This window comes from Myodes glareolus, chromosome 4 (genome assembly GCF_982192425.1).
Source record: "Myodes glareolus chromosome 4, mMyoGla1.1, whole genome shotgun sequence".
NCBI classification, from domain to species: domain Eukaryota; kingdom Metazoa; phylum Chordata; class Mammalia; order Rodentia; family Cricetidae; genus Myodes; species Myodes glareolus.
In genome coordinates, this window is record NC_142029.1 from 22,064,807 (window position 1) to 22,085,523 (window position 20,717).

Genomic DNA, 20,717 nt, shown 5'->3' on the forward strand with positions numbered 1-20,717 from the left:
ACTTCGTCTACGACTGCCTCATCCCCCAGCCCCTGGAAGATGGACAGGCAGGGATCAGCAAACAGTTAATGCTCAATGGAAGGAGGAACAGAACGAACAGAAGCCATGAGCTCATAGGATGATTCTTATGTGGCTGTGGCTGTTTCAGTGGGAATGGCGTAACTGTGGAAGCTGTCTCTGTGATCTGTCCTTCAAGTGAATTGCATTATAATGAAAGTTGAGGTGAGGAAGAATTCTTTGGGTTTAAGTTGTAGAAAGGCTGCTTGTTTGTTCCTTACTGCTCAGACCCGAAATAACCACACAGAAACCATGTAATTAAATCACTGCTTGGCCAATTACTTAAGCGTATTGATAGCTAGCTCTTACATCTAGAATTAACCCATCTCCATTATTTTATATTTTACCATGAGGCTTGTGGCCTATAACATGTCTGTCTCTGGCAGATCCATGGCTTCTCCTTGATTCGCCCTTTGTAACATGAGGGCCGGCTTGTTGGGGTTTCTGTCCCACCCAGTACCCCAACAAGCCAGCAAGTCCCAAGGAAAATCACACGGAGTCTACATTAGGTTATAAAGCTGATTGGCCCTTAGCTCTGGCTACTTATTAGCTCTTATAACTTATGTTACCCCATTATCTTTATCTACATTAGCCACATTGGCTCCGTACCTTTCTCAGCTGGGCAAGTTACATGCTGCCTCTTCAGTGATCTGCGCAGGAGTGGCAAGGGAGGTTCTGCTTCCAGAATACTCCCAGTCTCTTTGCTCCACCCCTACTTCCTGTCTGGCTTTCCTGCCTATACTGCCTGCCTGGCCAATCAGCATTTTATTAAAATATGATTGACAGAATACAGATAATTCTCCCACACCAGCCCTTCTTTCTCCTAGCATTCAGTTTAGTTTTCCCTGCCTAGCTCTGTTCTATCAGGCCAAGGCAGTTTCTTTATTAACCAATGGTATTCACAGCATACAGAGGGAAATTCCACATCACCTCCCCTTTTCTGTTTAAATAAAAAGGAAGGTTTTAACTGCAGTTCATCTTAAATTCTACTTACTCTGGCTTTACTTTGCAAATCAGATGCTTATTATAGACCCTCAACTTAGAATATTTTAAATTTGGATGATCTACTGTCTTATGTAACACAAGGGACTGCTTGTTGGGGTTTCTGTCCTGCCCAGTCCCCACAGCTGGTAAGCCCCAAAGAAAATCACACAGAGGTCTCCATAAGTTATAAAACTGATTGGCCCATTAGCTCAGGCTTTGTATTAGCTCTTATAACTTATATTTACCCATTATTCTTATCTATGCTTGCCACATGGCTCGGTACCTTTTTCAGCGGTACCTTCTTTGGTGTCTGGACAGGACTAGGGAAAGAGCTTCCTTCTTCCCAGAATACTCTGTTCTCCTTGCCCCACCTCTACTTCCTGTCTAGTTGTCCCGCCTATACTTCTTGCCTGGCTACTGGCCAATCAGCGTTTATTTTGTCCCACACCAGTCTTACATTTTAAACTTAGATCTAATTTGGCTACACAAGTCCCTGCCTCCCTGCTGCACTAACCTCTCAGGCCACCATGACTTCCCTTGAGTTTCTACAGCATTGGCTAAAGCTTGCTTGGAGCTAAGCATGTCACACCTCACTAGCTATGTACTGTACTAGTGCCATCACCACAAGAAATAAATTCACAGGCTTGGGAGACACTTCACACATCTCCATACCTATTCCCGTTGCACACAGGGTCTTGCTCACTGGAAGATGTTTTTAGAAATACATTAAACTTACTAACATAACTGCCCCCTTTCAAGTAACATCTTAAAGCATAATCAGAACATAATAGATTCCTTTCACAAAGTCAATGGATTCAGGTGGAGATAGAACTGTACTTCTGTCTTTTTGAACATGTACAAACTTGTGATGGGACTTTGGACTTGGTTTGTAACATTTTAGCTTCTAGATCTGCAGGAAGATAATAGTTACTTTGTTAGAATCGAAAAACTATAAGAATTAGCTGAGACATTGCTTTTTAAACTGTCAATGCTATAACTCAAAGTAGAAAATAATTTCCAAAGCACAGTACGTAGAATTTATAAAAACAACTTAATGTTAAGAAAACCTTCTTGCCAGACCAGTGTCTACATTCCTCCAGGGGCTACTGAACCAATGGCCCCAGTTTTATACTTCTGCAGTTTGTGTTCAACACAACAAAGCAATTCTTTAAGACCTAAGATTCTTTAAGGTCAGTGTTGCCCATTCTCTGTCCGAACTACTGAGCGCTTCCCAAGTCAACCAGAAACACAAGGTCCTCCCATTTGTCTCCAGGGCTGAGTATGAGCTGATGCCTCCTCTGTACCTCCTGCCCCGCCCACCCTGGCTCATCTGCCAGCCATGCTCCTGCTCAGTGACTCCTAAGCCTAGAATGCTCTGAGCCCTCATTCATGCATGGCTAACTCCTTCATTATCCTTAAATTCCTGCTTAAATGTTACTGTGTAATGCAGGCTCCCAAGCCAAGCTCTTTTCCCTTTCCCCTGGTTTAATTCTCTCTTTAAGGTTCAGCATTAGTAACATCCTGTATCTTTACACAGATATCCTCACTTCCTGTTCCACTGCTCGGGAAGGAAAGCTCCATGAAGGTACACTTTTCATTCCACGTCTGGAGTGGTGTTTGGTTGACATGGGAAACATCTGTTGAAGCTATGGTGAATGAGTGAGGGCCTGCTCAGCCGGAAGACACAAGCATTTGGCCCAAGGCAGTGCATCTTTGACTCAGTAGAACCTTGTTTTAGAATGGGTACATTCCTAAACGAGTCTTCACTGGGAGACAAGTCTGCAGTTATTTAAAAATGCTCACACAACAAATGCTTACTGCTACTCCACCATGTAAAGACAGGTGAGAAACATGAGCCACCCCCCCCCCCCCCCCGCCCCGACCCCACACCTCCCCAGCCTCTGGAAGCATACCCACAGCTACCCAAGTGCTGCTGCTACTCCCCAAAAGACTGCTCGGGAGACAAAGCACAGCTGTGCCATCCCTGCCATTTCCCTTCTGGACAAACAGGATGATTCTTATAAAGACAGCGAGTCATGTAACTAAATGGCTCCCAAGCCTGGCAGTGCTGTTAAAACCTGGCGCTTTCTGGGTTCCATCTCAGACAGACCAAATCAGAAACTAGTTCTCTAGAGCCTGGATTTAAGCCGGCATCGAGAAAAGACCAAAGGAACCCACTTTTCTTTGCTTATGAGCAAAACATTTGCAAAGTTAAGAATATATCAAGAACTGTTTTATTTCACATTAATATTTGGAGTCCCCATGATTCATTTTTAAAAACCAGTTTCACTGCAACCATTTTGCAGGTTATTTGAGAGTCTGACAAATGTATCCACCAGGTGACCATAACTGAGACGGGATACATTTCCATCACCCCAAGGTCGACAGTGTTCTGCTGCAGCCCACGCTGCCCTGACCTTCAGCCTTGGGCAACCACTGAGTGGCTCTTGCATGACCAGTGTGCCAGTCCTCACACGTTATAAATTCCCAAATGTTAAGAAGCTGGATGACCAGTGTTCAGGTACACATCTCTTATTATACTCAGAGACTCTTTGTTACTCCTAAATACATATTTTTCCATTTTAATTCCTTGAGAATTTTATACATAAATATAATGTATTTTGTTCATATACACCCCTCTCTACTCCCCTCCACCTCCCCCTAGACTCCCCTATGATATGCCCCTCCCAACTTCATGCCTTTTTTTTTTTTTTTAATCAATTGAATCCTATTTGTGTTGCCTGTATGTGCATGGCTGCAGGGCCACCCACTGAAGCCTGGAGCATGGGCAAGCTACTGGGTCATACCACTGATGAAAACTGGTCCCCCAGTTGCCAGTGGCTCCTAAGCTGGAGGTGGAGCCTTGTGAGCCCTTTTATCTGTGTTGGAATGTTGACTGATCTTGTACAGGCAACCTCTGTGAGTGGTGCTCATGAGTGCAGTGCAGTAGTGCAGGGTGTGCGAGCGCCTGTGTGCATGTGTGAGAACTTTCTGGAGTTGGTTCTTTCCTTTTACCATGTGGGTCCCAGTGATCGAACTCAGGTCGTCAGGCTTAGCAGCAAGCGCTTTTATCCACCCTCATTTAAAAATTTCCTTTTAGCCCCTTACCCATTGTTTTGGCCTTACAATCACAAGTCAACTCAAGCCTTTCAGTTGTTCTCAACCTTCCTAGTGCTGCAACTGTTTAACACAGTTCCTCGTGATGTGGTGACCCCAATAAAATCATTTTCATTGCTACTTTATAACTAATTTTGTTCACGTTATGAAGTGTAATGAAAATATCTGATGTGCAGGATGGTGTTAGGTAACCCCGTGAAACGGTCATTCGACACCCCCAAAAGGGGGCCACAACCCACATGTTGTGAGCCACTGTTTTAAAGCTATAAGGGATACAGTTTATAGCTGTATTATATTACATTAGGGCTTCAGTTGCTAAATTAAATTTGGACTCAAGTGACAGAATTCGAAAGTGGACCCCTTTAAATATTGGCCAAGAAGAGGTCCCTCAATTTTAGTTCACCTTTATGCTGTGGATAAGATTAAGTTTTCATATCAAACATGGAAATTCTACAACTTCCCAGGAAGAACTCCAGAAATACTGAGATCATTTTTCTGTTTTTGAAAAATCCATAGACATCTGACTGAGTAAAAAGATTACTTTAGAGGAGACAGCTATATCCACGTCTATTTTAATGTCAAGTTATGGGAAACAGAAGCAACAGAAGGCTCGCAGCTTTTCCTCCAGTTCACCAAGACAAATCCCGGCTCGCTTTCAGTAAGCAAAGCACAGAAAAGATGAGTTGCTAAACTGACTGATTATAAAACAGGAACATCAGGGCAGATGTAAGTCATTTTGGCTTAATCAGGCCATTAATTATTAGGGTTTATCAATTAGTTTTATTGAAGGCAGGGGAGCTTAAATGAATGGTAGGGCATTGATTTTAACTGAGGCATCTTCTCAAAGAAAATATAAATGAGGATAGAGAAGCCTGGAATTAAGGGTTTGTTTCATACCTCCGAAGAAGGCGATGCTTGTGTTAGTGCCGTGTATAATCTTTAATAGAAAGAAACCTAAGCACACCCCTTTAGCATTAAGCATGAGATGTCATTTGCTTGTGTTCCCTGCTTCAAAGTCTGGTTCCCAAGAAGTCACTATCATGCTGGCAACAGCGAGAGAAAGGTGAATGCCAAGTGGCTCATTTTAAAATCCAGCGTTCTAGATCACTTGTTACGGACGGGATTTTTGTAGGAAACAGTGCAGATTCTGTGGTCAGATCCTCTTAGGGGAAGCAGAGGGATGCTATGCAAAGAGGCCGATGGACTTCACCTAAGATCTGCTAGTCAGCCCTCAACATGGACTGCACCAAGCACGTCATTCAACCCCTGAGCAAAGCAAAGTCCAGTCTCACTGAATCCTCAGACCACCCTGAACTCTCACTGGCAACTTTCTGAGAACAGGAAGATCAGCTATCAGCCCAACTGTGCCGATATTTGATTGGATCTGGATATATCCCCAGGTTTCATCTTCCCATAGTGACAGAACCGCTGTGGGACTTCAGGGAGATTATGCTGAGCACTGCCTGTCACAGAGCTAAGTGCTCAACGCATACTGCAGAGTCTGTGAGCCGATGTTCCCAACACTTGGAGCCACTATACACACTGTGAGCTTCTGGTGAGGAACTGGCCATGACAGCTCAGACTCCAGGCAGCTGCTATCCCACGGGGACCACAGAGGAGTCACAATTATCCAGGCACACCATGTGTCTCTTGTCCAGCTACTTCCCCAGTCCCTCAGTGAGACTTCCCAGTGAGCTGGACGTTTTCACGATGATGCCATAAATGTGATCTGCAGGAGTGCCACACAGACGGTGGGGGGCTCTCAGTACTTCTGACCAATGATGGGAAGTGCTTAGATGATTGAAAAAATATCCAAAACAGGAAGAATGTAAGAGTTCGCAAATGGTGTCTTGGACCATGTTGAGGACCACACCAGGCTCTGCCCCCCCACCAACACAGATGTCTATAAATGAATAAAAACTAAAGTGTCTTTAAAAATTAAACATAAGCCATAAGGTTAATAAGTCAGGTAGTCTCAATTATTCAGAAACCTGAGGTAGGAGGATGGTGAGAGCCTAGGAATTTAAATCCAGCCTGGGTAATTGTGAGGTCCTGTATCAAATAAATGACCATAAAACTTCATGGCCACAATGCTACCCTGTCTTTAGCAAAGCATGAAACCTCAGGTACTAACACTGACTGCACACTGTACAGCGATGGTAAAATGGCAAGTTCTTAAACTCCGAGACTGTCTGAATAGCCATGATTATAGATGTTTAAAATCAGATACTAATTCCACTCTGGTGTCTACTCAGTAACAAGAAACAGAATCTTACAAAGACATATGAACGCTGCACAGGACAACACATGCCTATAATCTTAGCACTTGGGAGGCTATGGCAGGACTTCTGCCTCAAGTTTGCATCCAGCCTGAGCTATATAACGAGTACTGGGCCAGCCAGGGCTACATCGTGAGAACCTATCTCAAAAATAAAACGACCAACATAGATAAATGAAAAAATAAAGACATGTACACAAACAGCAGCAGCATTATTCCTCACAGTTCCAAACTACAAACAATGACAAATGTCTCTCCTTCCACTAGTAAATGAACAGAGATAGACTACATTATACATATATAATGGTATTCTACTTTTCTGCAATAAAAAGGGATGAATGGCTGACAATTGCTACTGTGGGGGCCAGCCATGATAAGTTAAGTCTGGGCAGGTTACCCAAAGGAAGTTCTTTACTTCCAACCATTATCACTTGCCAGAGTAGAGTAGAATTGGGCCATTGATAAATTTAATAAGAGGCGGAGTCTCAGTAGTTTACCCAGAGGCAATGCCCAGCTGCAGGATGAACCACAAACTGAGATTACCATTACCGGACCCCCACCCAAGAACAGACCATTCAAAGGAAATGCCTGGCATTCCAACCATTGTAGATAGGATCACCTGCCAGCACACATTCACCAGGACACCCCTAGACAGATGTCAGTCAATCAGAGGTCCTGAACCTCAGGAACCCCTCACCCCCACCTTTACTACTATAAAAATCCAATTCTTATTGAGCTTGAGGCTCTCCAGTTATTCCAATACTTTGGACATGTGGAGAGACCAAGTTTGCAAACTTGATTAAAATAAAAGCTCTTTACTTTTTCATATGCGACTTGGTTTCTTTGTTGGCTCGCGGGGATTGCATGGATTTGGGCATAACACTACATACAACATAGATCAACCTAAGGAAATGTGAGCAAGGCCAAGCAGTTCATATCATATGTTCTACTTATGTACAGAAGAGGCGAATCTATACAGTCTGAAAATACACTGGTGTTCCCTAGAGAGTGGGACAGGGCCTGGGATGGGGGACAAGGACTGGAGAGACAAGGAGACTGTGGCAGGAAGTGACTGTGAATGGGAATGGAGACTTTTTTCCCTAGGGTGATGGGATATTCCAGAACTAGATTAAAACAATTGTTACATAATAGTATAAATTTATTTAGATAATTTTTAATCATATCCTTAAAATGGGGGCCTTTCTTAGTGTATAAATTATATATTAATAAAGTTATTTCGAAAAAACAACCTCAAAACACAACTTGTCAGAAGTAGAACTATTTCCCAGAAAACTGGTTGATAATCCATAGCTTTGCAGACTTTCCAGCCCCATTGTCGTCACTTCCTATTTGTGAAACGGTAGGAGCCACCACTTAACCACCCTTAATTACATGTAAGTAGTACGATGGCTATTTCCTTTTAAAAGCTGGTATACATTTTTCAAAAAGGGTCTGGGTAACCACAGTGATTATTATTTATTAGTATTTTTAAAAGGTACTAATTTTAAAGTGTCATTTTATATACATGAGATTTTCCCAAATGACCAAGGCTATGCCTACAAAACACAAAATCAACTGGTTCAAACATGAAAAGCGCAGTCAGGCGACCATGGCTGCCTCAGTAATCTCCCGTAACTGTTCTGACTGATTTTCAGGATGGTCTGACTTTTTCCCCTTCCACTGAATTGACCAAATTGACTGTGGAAATTGGTACCATGTCGACACGACTCATGTTGCCGCCCATAACTGCCTCACACAGGAAACTGGATCTTTACACAGGCGGCATCAATTAGCCATTACAGGAGCTGGACAAACGCAGTAAACTGGGGCCTGCTAATCAAGGCCGAGTCCTAAAGCCAGTGCTGCTGCAGCTCCTCACAGGGCGTCCCCTGCCAGTTCCGCCCCACACACCATTAGGGGTCAGGGCTTAGCTGTGGGCCTAAGGGTGGCTACAGACACAGGGACTAAAGAGGTGACTTCTGGTCAGTGCAGTTTGGGGGAAACTGACCCTGGACAGAGAGTATGCTTTTGTCAGAAAAGAGGGACACACAGACAGGTGGACCTCTACGCGAGCTGCTCACCACAGGTGTTGGTGATGGCATTTGCTACTCCCTTTTGATCTCTAGTGTGTGTTTACAATATTGGCTTGCTTGGTCTTTTGGGGGTGAACCACACTGGGTGAGGTAGTTTGAAAGTAATTGTCTCCCAGAAGCCTAGAGGGAGAGGCAACTATTAGGTGTGGCTTTGTTGGAGTAGGTGTGGCCTTGTTGGAAAAGTCTATCAGCTTCTCCAGGACCATGTCTGCCTGTATGTCGCCATGTCCCACCATGATGATAATGAACTAAACCTCAGAAACTGGAAGGCAGTCCCAATTAAACATTTTCCTTTATACGAGTTGCTGTGGTCGTGGTGTCTCTTCACAGCAACAGAGACCCTAGCTAAGAGAGTAGGTTATTTCAAAAGCAGGTACGAGACAATTCTGTCTATTTATATTTATTTCTCCTGTGTATGTGTGTACGATCACAGGGGAGCATATGGCACAGGGCACTTGTGGAAGTCAGAAGACAACTTGGGAGTAGGTTCTCTCCTTCTACCCTGTGGGTCCCAGGTATCAAAACTCAGGCCATCAAGCATGGTGGCAAGCCCCTTTACCCACTGAACCATCTCATCAGCATACACGATATAATTTGTTTTGTTTTGTTTTGCTTTTCGAGACATGGTTTCTCTGTAGCTTTTGGGGCCTATCCTGGAATTAGTCTTTGTAGACCAGGGTGGCCTTGAACTCACAGAGATCTGCCTGTCTCTGCCTCCAGAGTGCTGGGATTAAAGGCGTGCGCCACCACCGCCTGGCTATGATTTAATTCTTAAGGAAACAGCAATTAGTTGTAAAATGGACCACACAGCTCTGCTGTGAGACCCTGTGAGAACATAACTAAACTTTTCTTTGCTGTCATCCCTCCCTAAAACTTCTCCATGCATCAGGACCCAGGGAACACATGGAGTAGGTCTCCACTCTCAGAACCTCGCCCAGCCCTGGAACACAACTCTTCGGCAATATTCCTTTATTGAGTTTAATTGTCTATATCTCTCTAGTTATTTCTTAGGGACTGCACTCTAATGAGTGAGAACAGCATGTACAATTACATACAGTCTGTGGTGACGCTGTATCACAGAGCCATCTGCACATAACAGGAAGGCACTTGGGAGAAAAACCACACCACAATATCAAAGTTCCTCTAAGCACTCCATCATAGAATAAAGGGTGGGCAGCCAGGCATTCTCGCAAAAGCCCTCCATAAAATTAAGCAGCACAATTAGCTATGGTAAGTGGCAGCTACTGTCTGGAGTCTCAGGACTCGGCTTGCATGAGGAACAATGTACGGCTTTCCCTTCTTGCTCTTTGCTTTTACATATGGGACTCGGTTGGCCTTTGTGGGGACCCACGGATTTTGGCATAACACCCTCAAACCCCTTTTTCCTTCAAGCTTTATTTATTGCTGGTTTTGTGGTGATAGAGCTCAAACCCAGAGTCTTGCACGACAAGGCAAGTGCTCTATTACTGAGCTAGATCTTCCACCTGCTTCCCCTAATTCCTTCATAGTAAAAAAAGTTTTTTTCTAAAGTTATGAACCTCAGGTCCTACCTGCAGTCTACACATATGCTGGTCCACATACAGGGAACACTAACTGTGGAAGAATGTACTTCTGGGAGTCTGAAGACTACATTCTCCCCTCACCCTGAAAAGTGATGCTGAGTCTAAGACATCACTGGATGAAGAGTCAGAACTATTAATGCTCCTTGGGAGGAGAAACAGATGTAGATGTGGGATGCAGAATAAGTGATGTGGAGCAGCACATGCTGGCAAATCCTTTCAAGGAAGAGGCAAAGACTACGGTAGAGAACACTTGGCACTGTATGCTAACATGGGCTGCATCGTCACTGCCATGCACTTGCTGTATGCTAACCTGGGCTGCATCGTCACTGCCATGCACCTGCTGTATGCTAACCTGGGCTGCATCATCACTGCCATGCACTTGCTGTATGCTAACCAGGGCTGCATCGTCACTGCCATGCACTTGCTGTATGCTAATCTGGGCTACATCGTTACTGTCAAGCACTTGTACGCTAACCTGGGCTGCATCGTCACTGCCATGCACTTGCTGTACGCTAACCTGGGCTGCATCGTTACTACTGTGCACTGTTTCATTTGACCTTATTCCAACCCTGATAGGAATCATGATTGGCCTCACTTGACAGATGAGGAAATCAAGACTCAAATTAATGAAATTACTCAGTTATGGGGCCACAAACCCGTCTCTCTGGCCTCAATGAGCTGCACCTTCCTCAGATGAACTTGAGCACAGTAAGTGGCTGGACTCTCGTGCCAGCTTTGCCATTACCAGGTGAGTGATTCTGAGAAATTCACAAGGACTGATCTAGACAGTTTCCGTGAGTGTCTTTCCATCTCTAGCAGGCTGGATTCCTCTCTAGGAAAGAAGAGAAGCCCGGAGAGAGAGCGCTCTAGTCAAGCTCTCTCAGCTGCTTGCTGCTCCTTCTGAGGAGCAATGGGTTGAACTACTAATAACCACCATGCTCTGCACACGTGCTGCAGACACGATGCTGTCACCACATGAAGACGAATTAAAGGGCAGATCCAGAATTACCCATCAGTCTTATCCTATAACTCCTGCATGAGATTGCTAACCATTACTGCCTCCCCGTTATGAGCCTCTCTGACGTCAATTTCCTCATTTAAACTTGGAGAGGCAGGCACCTCCTCACAAAGCTGTCGTGAAGACTAAAAATTCACCAGGGTCCATTACAGCAGCCCCCAGAAGACACTGAGTTGCTGACCACAGTAAGAACACCATGATTAAGATTATTAGACTCAATCCAAAGGAAATTTACTCCTCAATAAGCAAAACACTAGATTTGATTTCCAGTGCTGACCTTCAACCATGCCCTTGAGGAAAGGAGCCACACCCTTGGCCTGCTGGTGTAGTAGTGTGCCCATTGGACTTGGCAGAATAGGCCACCTGATGACAAATCTCTTCCCTTTTAATACTACTATGGACAACATGGGATTGCTGAGACCTTACACGTCTGTAGGGATTGACCTAACTGGGATGACAGGGAAGAAACAACAGACACATAAACAGAAAAGTTGGGATCAGGAGGGCCATGTACTCTAATTAAGGGCACCAGCAGCAGCACAAACACTTCAAATCAATTTTATACAGCTGAATTGAAGAGGGATATACTGTACACAGCTCAACAAGACAGGTTTAGCTGATCTTGGTGGAAGTCTATAGAGGCATAGTCACAGCCTCTAAACATTCAGAAGGAAACCGCGGTTGATAGTGTCTGATCAACTATTTGTACAACTCATACATGGACAGAGGAAGGCTTAGCTAGCCCCATGGGTCTAAGGCACTGGGGGCCTAGATATGGCTGTGCTCATGTTAACAACACACATCCATTCAGGATGTCATCCACTCCTCACTCACGATGACTTTGATATGAGATGCACTACAGAAAGTTCCAGGATAGGAAAGATTTGACTCGTTTATCCAACAAATAACCATGGCACACAGCCATCCTGTGGCCTCCATCCTCCACAAGGGGTCCTCTTCTGACGAGCTCCAAAACTTGAGATTCACCTAGAAGACAAAACTCAGAGGCAACTGTGCAACTTGTACAATGCCCCATGATGGGTAGCTGGACAGGGTTCTGTGTGCCAACAGTATAATGATCCGTAAGTCAAAGCACACAACAATCCCAAAATTTACTTCTAATCCCAACCCTCTCGCCACTCAGAAGGATTTTAGAGGAATAATTACCCATATTTCCTATATACATTGCTCTATATATTTCTTGACATATATTGATATGCATTTTTAAATGACATTATGCTGGATAGTTTTGTGTCAACTAGACACAAGAGAGAGTCATCTGAGAGGAGGGAACCTCAATTAACAAAATGCCTCCATGAGACTGGGGGATAGGCAAGTCTGTAGGACATTTTCTTAATTAGTGATTGATGGGAGAGGGCCCAGCCATTGTGGGCTGTGTCATCCCTGGGCTGGTAGTCCTGGGTTCTATAAGAAAGCAGGCTGAGCAAGCCAGTAAGCAGCAACCCTCCATGACCAGAAAAAAGTGGAAGTGAAGGATTTGAAAAAGCTGGGGAGATAACTGAGCTCCTACATCCAGGCTCCTGTCTCGTTTGAGTTCTTGTCCTGACTTCCTTCAACGACAGACTACAATGTGGAAGTATAGGCCAAATAAATCCTTCCTTCCCCAGGTTGCTTTTGGTCATGGTGTTTTGTCATAGCAATAATAACCCTAAGATAGTTGTCTTCTGAGATAACCAAAGAGACACATGTATTTGGAAGAAACAATAGAGACATACCACACTGGCTTCTGTGCAGTTTTGTATAATAGCATCTTGTAAAACTATATAGTACACTATACGTGACAAGGAACTGAATTAACAGTACTCTCAGGTCTCTCATGCTCTTGGGTAGGTATAATTAACATAGTAAAAAATGGCGATCTTACCAAAAGCAATCTACAGATTCAATGCAATGCCTATCAAAATCCCAGGAAAATTCTTCACAGACTTCGAAAGAACGGTTCTCAACTTCATATAGAAAAGCAAAACACCCAGGATAGCCAAAACAATCCAGTACAATAAAAGAACTTCTGGAGTTCTGGCTTCAAACTCTACTACAGAGCTACAGTACTGAAAACAGCTTGCTATTGGCATAAACACAGACAGAAGGACCAATGGAATCGAATCGAAGACCCAGATATTAACCCATACACCTTCAAACACCTGACTTTTGACAAAAAAGCAAAAAAAATATCAAATGAAAAAAAAAACAACTTTCCTTAAGACCCAGCAACACCACTTTTGGGTATATATCCAAAGGATGCTCAATCATGACACAAGGACATGTGTTCAACTATGTTCACAGCAGTGTTGTTTGTCATAGCCAGAACCTGGAAACAACCCAAATGCCCCTCGATCAAAGAATGGATAAGTAAAATGTGGTACATTTACACAATGGAGTACTACACAGAAGAAAAAAATAATGACATCTTGAAATTTGTAGGCAAATGGATGGATCTAGAAAACATCATTTTGAGTGAGGTAACCCAGACCCAGAAAGACAATTATCATATGTACTCACTCATAAGTGGTTTTTAAACATAAAGCAAAGAAAACCAGCCTACAAACCACAATCCCAAGAGAGCTCAGACAACAATAAGGACACTAAGAGAGACATACATGGATCTAATCTACATGGGAAGTAGAAAAAAACAAGATCTCCTGAGTAAATTGGGAGCATAGAGACTATGGGAGAGATTGAAGGGGAGGGGAGAGGCAGGGAGATGAGCAGAGAAAAATGTAGAGCTCAATAAAAATCAGTAATTAAAAACAAACAAAAAACCAGTACTTTCAAGCCAGAGAACATTTCCATCACAAGGGTTACTCACTGTGCCCTCTGGAGGTAGACTCCCTTCCTTCCTACCCTATTTCCTCAGCCCCTGGAGACGACTGATCTGCCTCCCATTTCTCTACCTTTATCATTCAAGAATACTATATGAATTGCAGTAAAGTTTGTGACTGCCCTTTCCACTCTGAACAATTCTCTGCAGGCTTCTCCAGTGTGTTGACAACAGTCCATTCCTTTCCGCCACTGAGCAGTATTCCACAATACAAACGCACTAGGGCTCATTTAACCATTCCCCGTCAAAGGTTGTTTCCAGTTTTGTGCTAATGTGGAGAAAGCTGCTTCGAACAGGCACACGCAGGCACTGTGTGGACCTAAGTCTTCACTTCTGGGTTATTAGGGCAGCTGTGGGCTTCTTTTCCTGGGAAATATCAACAGTGGGACTATCCCTTCTTTTGCTGCTGCAAGCAATTGACCCAATTCTCTGCAGTCTCGCTGGCATTTGCAATTGTCCCTGTTGATTGCAGCCACATTCTCATAGGTATGCAGCGTGTCAGTGTGGGTCTGTGCTCTTTACAGAACTCCGAGGCTGAGCATCTTCTTCATGCGGTCATTTGCCATGCACACGCCCGGATCCTTCACCCATTATCTAACTGGATTGATTTTTTTTCGTTTGTTCTTTCTGTTCAGTTTTGAAAATTCTTTAAATAGTCTTGGCACTTTTTTTTTTAAATATAGAACTCTTTTAAGTAACAATGTATAGAATTTATCTTTTAAAAACCATTATTATGCATACAGAAACCTCTGTGAACTCAAAACAAAGAGAATGCCAACACAGGCAAAGGGGTTTAATTTCTAGAGATGTTTATGTGTGTAGCCAGAGCTGAAGAAAAACCAACAGCTCATACTCACTAAACTAGTTTGTTTACCTCAGTTAATTGGCTAAGGAAGCTCACGAGTTATGATCTACTATAGAACTGGCATGTAATGAATGCTTACATTTAAAGAATATTTAAGCAGGAGCCAAGGTTTAATCGTGGCTCTCACTACTAATACCCGTTCAACACAAACATCCCCTACCAGATCCGCCTGACTAAGCAGCCCTGGCACTAGGAAGAAGACATTCACACCCAGTTTTCCCGTCATTACCCTCTGAGACATAAAACCAACTGGGGGTGACTCCTTTAAATTGACTTGGATCGCTCAAACGCTAACCAGTCCTTGAAAAACAAAAAACAAAAAACCCATGGTTTTTCAGGAAGCAGAAATATGGCTTAGGCCACTTGAGCTCCCTGTAACTGGAATGGTAGCCCAGCTGCCTAGTCTCTGGGAGGAGGCTGTTACGGAAGCTGTGTGCAAATTACAGCTCCTCATAAATCACTTAAAACCAACCGGGTTAATTTTCTAGTGGTGGCAATGCCCCACCAGGAAGGAATCACTTTTGGGAATGTAGTTAAGTTTCCTACTTAGTTTTACCACAAACCCCGGCTTTACCCACAATCAGACAGCTTTGAACACTCTGACCTTGACATCAAATTTTCTTTTCTAGGAAATTCAAAGACTTTACTTCTCTTTTCTCTTCTCATGGACATAACAATTTTGGAGTAGGATACGTTTATAGGTTTTTATCTTGCAGTCTGCGTTGATGTCATTTACGAGGTACTGGCAACTCACTATATGACACAGGTCAGCACTTTCTTGGCTACTCTCTCCGACACCACCAGCCTCTGGTCCTCTCAGAATCTTTCAGAAGGATACCTTTTGTGAGACCTCTCTGCACATACTTTTCTAAAAATTTCTCATGAATTTACAATTATTTCAAGATAATACACCCCAAGATGTGGTTGCTTTTTATCCAAATTGTGACTCTGCACGTCAATCTTTATTAGCGCCAGTGAGACGGCTCAGTGAGTAAATGCACTTGCCACCAAGCCTGACGATCTGAGTTTGACCTTTGGGGCCTGAACGGTGGAACTGCTATATGCCCATACACGCATACAATTAATGAATTAAAAATTTTTAATTAAAAAAGTATCTACTATTGACATTACTTCATATTTAGTGCATGCACCTAGGACACTGGTAAGATCTAAGAAAAGTCTTTGTGTGTGTTGTACGTGTGTGTGTTGTGAGTGTTGCATGTGTGTGTGTTGTGAGTGTTGCATGTGTGTGCTGTATGTGTGGGTTGTGTGATGTATGTGTGCTGTATGTGTGTGTACAGATACACATGCACCGATGTGAACTGCTCAGAGGTTTACACTGAGTATCGTCCTCAGCAGCTGTCCACCTGCTTTTTTGAGGAACTTACTGATATGGCCAGACTGGCTGCCAGTTAGCCTCAGGAATCCTCTTCTATCGGCCTCCCCTCCTGTGGGGGTCACAGTCTTGTTCCATTGCCTGTCTGTTGACAGGGAGACTGGAGATCCAAACTTAGGCCCTCAAATTTGTTCCTTGAGAATTCTAAGCATCTCCCCAGTTAAGCAAAGGTCTCCCCCGCTTCCTTCCTTAAAAAACAAAATAAGACAAAACAAAGCCCCCTGAAGCACGAGTCCTCTAAGTTCCCCTCGTACTTTTACAATCCACCCTTCCTTCGACAGCTACTAAGGCTTCCCATCCTCAGGTCTACCTTTCCCAGACTTCGCTTAGCTGGAGTCTCAGTGTGACCTGTCTGAAATTTGTTCATGCTGCTGCAGGGACAGTTCAATCACTTCCCTGCTGAGTCACGCCCCACTGTGTGGATGTTCACCCCTTTACCTGCTAAAAGACTCAGCCTTTATTCCCAATTTGCGTCTTTTATGAATAAAGCCACTAGGAAAAGTTGCTCACTAGTTTTGTGGGGCACATGCTTCATTTCTCCTGTGTAAATATCTAGGAGAGGAGTTGCTGAGCCATGCTGTCAGAAATGCCCCAAGGTTAGCTTGACCAGCTCTACCCCTCTAAGCCTTCATCCACAGCCATCTTCTCTGTGATCGCCATGGGAACAAGCATCCCATGTCCCTGCAGTGCTGGATCTACTCAACTCTTCCACCCTTTAGCTAACCACTTTCTAGTGCGTTCTGTATTTACTACTGTAGTTATTGCTTATGAATCTTTCTTTTTTTTTTTTGTCATCTCATCCATCCTGCTAAAATATATTTCATGAATGCAGAAAGCCTGTGTTACATATACTGACGTCTCCCAAGCACTCACAACGACACCAAACACAGGAAAGCAATAAACAGCTATGGAATAAACTAACACTAGTTAGATACCTAAGGCCGCACCTAGGGAAGTCCAGGTGGGGTCGATTTGGGGACGGGAACACCAGGGACGATAATACTCCCAGCGTGTTTGCTAGCCTGCTTTTTCTTTGAGATCAGACACATCGGGTTCATTCAGAGAGGTCTGGCTACAGACAAAAGTCTCTTTCTTTACACAGAGATCTCTAGTTGGGCAAAATTGTTCTGCAAAGCGGCCTTTTCTTTTCTTAAGATCGTGTTTCACCCTGCAGCTCAGGCTGACCCACAGTCGTCCTGCTCCAGCCTCCCAAGGGCTGGACGATCAGGTATTCACCAGCCTCAAGCTTTCCTACTGGAGAAGGCAGGTAAAACTGCCCAGGTCCATATGTAGAAAGGTATCCTGGGGTACACAGGTCTAGCTTTCTCTTTCTGTGATTTTCTGCATCTTCGTATGATGGCCCCAACTGATGGCCGGCTCTATTTTCTTAATCTAAATTCTATTCTCATTACCCTTCCATTTCCTTTTTATCCTCGGGGAAAGCAAGAGCAGTTACTGCCAGGGCATTCTCACGTTTCCCACAGAAATGGCATAGGTGTTAATCTTGTATTTATGTTTGATGTGGGTAATGATGGCTGTGACTGGAGCCGTGGTTTATTAATATGCAGGGCTCTCACCTCATTAGTGGTGATGTATGTTTTGAAGTTAAGCTGCAGTGTTTGCTGGAATGTCGGATCTGGCCCCACACACATTCTCACCCGCTCACTTTCTTTGTTTTTACTCCCGGTCAGCACAGGCTGTGCTCACAGGGCGCTCACTTACATCTGACAATGCAGACAGCTTTTCCACAGTAGTTAATCTTGGTAGGCGTTTCAAACATTTTAAATAAGTATATCTTCATGTGATGTCATCACATTTGCTTTAACTTAGAAGAAGGAATTATGGAATCTTTTGACCCTATAACACAAAGCACAATAACTCTCTCCTTGGCTGGATTTAGTAATGGAGTATTCTTATTGATTGGATGTAGTGATTAATTCATAGTTATAACAAAAATCTATAGGACTAACATTTGATTATTCACAAAGTTCTCTCCCATCTATCATCTCAAGTATTAAATGCTAAACAAGAGAAACAGCTGACTGAACAGCACCCTTGGTGGTCCCGCCTGGGCAGAGTTGCCGAACTCCAAGCTCCACCATGCCCAGGTGACACAATGAGCAGCCGAGCACACTCACAGGACAGAGCACCGTGGGAGGAAGGCTGCGGCTGCTTCTTGTGTAGACCGCTCTGCTCTACAGTCTCACTCACTGAGAGAGAGGCCCTGGATTTTACTTATCCATTTTTCTGTACTTAAAACCTAGGATGCCTAACCAAGCTACTTCTACAGGAGAAGAAGTCTACTCTTTGGTATCAGGCAACCAAACATGTCTCCAGTTCTTCATCTTAGAAAATGTGCACTCCTGAGTATAAAGCATTGTCATTTTAATAATTCTCTGCTCTGTCTGGGGGGAGCGGCCTTAGAAAACGATGATCAGAGGAGAACACAGGTTCTCAGTACTTAGACCGACACAAAGTGGGAAAGCTTGGATCGCTCATTAGTGTTTTGTTCGTCTTCTTTTCGCTGGCTGTCTTCTCACACCACCTCGATCAGACTCCCCCAGCCTCCATAAAAGGATCCAGCTTTGATTTGACAATGTGACACATATTCAGATGTATTCCCATCATCAATCAGAGGCAGCAAAAATGAGTCTATGTGCGTGCAAGAAGGAACAGCGGTGAGCGTATATACAGTACAAGTGTATAAACAACCATATTCCCTACTTAATTGCCTTAGCTGAACTTAAAAGCTCTGATCTTTAATTGCCTGATTGAACTCATCTAAAAAGCTACAATTTTTTAATCAAGGAGAAAATTAAATAGCTTTTTGGTAAATAAAAAGGCATCTTTAATCTTATTTTTATGAATTCCAAGTTATTAAATATGGACAAAACCTACTCAATTTAGGCTAAGTTTCTCAGTACAGCCCTTTACAAAAGTCTCCAGGGCCCTGACTCCTTCCACTCTACATTTAGAAGGTAAAAGCCTCTGTGAATAGCTATGTAACTCCAAGGCCAAACATGTAAATCTATTAAGAGGGGTGTATTATTACCACCGCAGACTTTCCGAGAGCTGAGTGCCCATTACTCGGGATACATACTCATTTGACCTGCAATCCAGTCACCTTTCTAACTAGGCAGGCACACATTACTTCCCTGATTCGTACTTTAAACTGAAGCCCCTGGGGACGGCTTGTGCAACCCATCCCATTGAGCTCACAGACACCTCCACAGTAGTATTTTACAGCTGCTTTGCTCTGGGTATTGAGTGGGCCAGAAAAACCTGAAGGAGAACTCACGATTCTCTTTGGAAACCTCTGTATCGGCAATCAGGCAAGTCACCACAACTGTTTCCTACAACATAGCAAAGGTCCTTTCTGAGCCCCCGTTGCAAACAGCAAGAGAAGAAGTGTACTCTGGTCTCCAAGGGCTCTGGTCAATTGTGCTTGCCTAAATGACCACAGGAAGATCATCCTGGTGATCTGACCCTAGGCTTTCAGATCCCCATAAATCCATCTGCGACATGTCTAATGACATATCATCTCAACAGACAAATCTGGTTGTTTCTCACAAACAATGAGATTTTTTGAATGAGACTAAAGCAAACAACTTAGAAACAGGGATTCTAGAGGTACAGCCCCTCGTCAGCATGATTTGCCACTTAAAATGGGGAAAAGAAAAGGTGCTTTGGACTATCCGAGGCATACTTCCTATCCACCAGAGTTCCAGAGAGTTCCAGCTGTAGAGAATTCACTAGTCCAGAATGATCCTGTCTGCCCAGAGTACAGAACAATGCTAAGTTTCAGTTTCTAATAAGTTTCAGTTTCTAATAACTCTCCCATTTCCAAAGCACAGTCCTTTTAATGAAGGCTTTGCTATTGAGCACCGATGCCTTCCCTTAGATCCCATGCCAAATGAACAGCAGATGTCTGGAAAAGGCAAGCAAACGGGCCCTGGCTATGATGGCTCCGTGGTGCTGCACAGGGGCAGAAGCACAAGAAGGGAAGGCGGCCCCTGCCGACCAGGTTATAAAACCCCTTTCTTTAGCTCACTACTCAACAGACGGGTTCACATACTGATACCTAGGAGAGTGATACTAAGCCAGCCTGGCTCCCTCAGTCACCACTCTGGTACCTTTTACACTCTAGAAACACAGTGGCATTACGGGGATGGGGCTGGGGGTGACGGGGATCTTAAGATTCCATTTAGTCAGCAAGAATGCCTTCAAAACCCAAATATTGTGTTTTTCCAAATGGAGAAAGTCTCTTCAAAGAGGGTGAGGAAGTTGGGAAGCGTGGGGCTACTGATACCATCTACAGAGAACTCAGGCCGGGCTGAAGAGAGGCCAGTTCTCTCCAGAAGTTTTAGCTCTTTCTTAGGGGAAAAAAAATCGAAAAAATAAAAACTAAAACCAAATTTAAAACAAGCAAACAAACAAAACCCTTTCCTTGAATCACGTCTCATTGTACACCGACTGCTGTACTTCCCAGATGTACAAAAGTCAGGATA

General features: G+C 43.8%; 1 protein-coding gene across 6 annotated transcripts in view; it reads right to left on the reverse strand.

Annotated features, from left to right (window-relative positions):
• Map2k5 (mitogen-activated protein kinase kinase 5) overlaps nucleotides 1-20,717 on the reverse strand; it is a 230,621-nt gene that overhangs the window by 108,569 nt on the left and 101,335 nt on the right. The window lies entirely within an intron of this gene.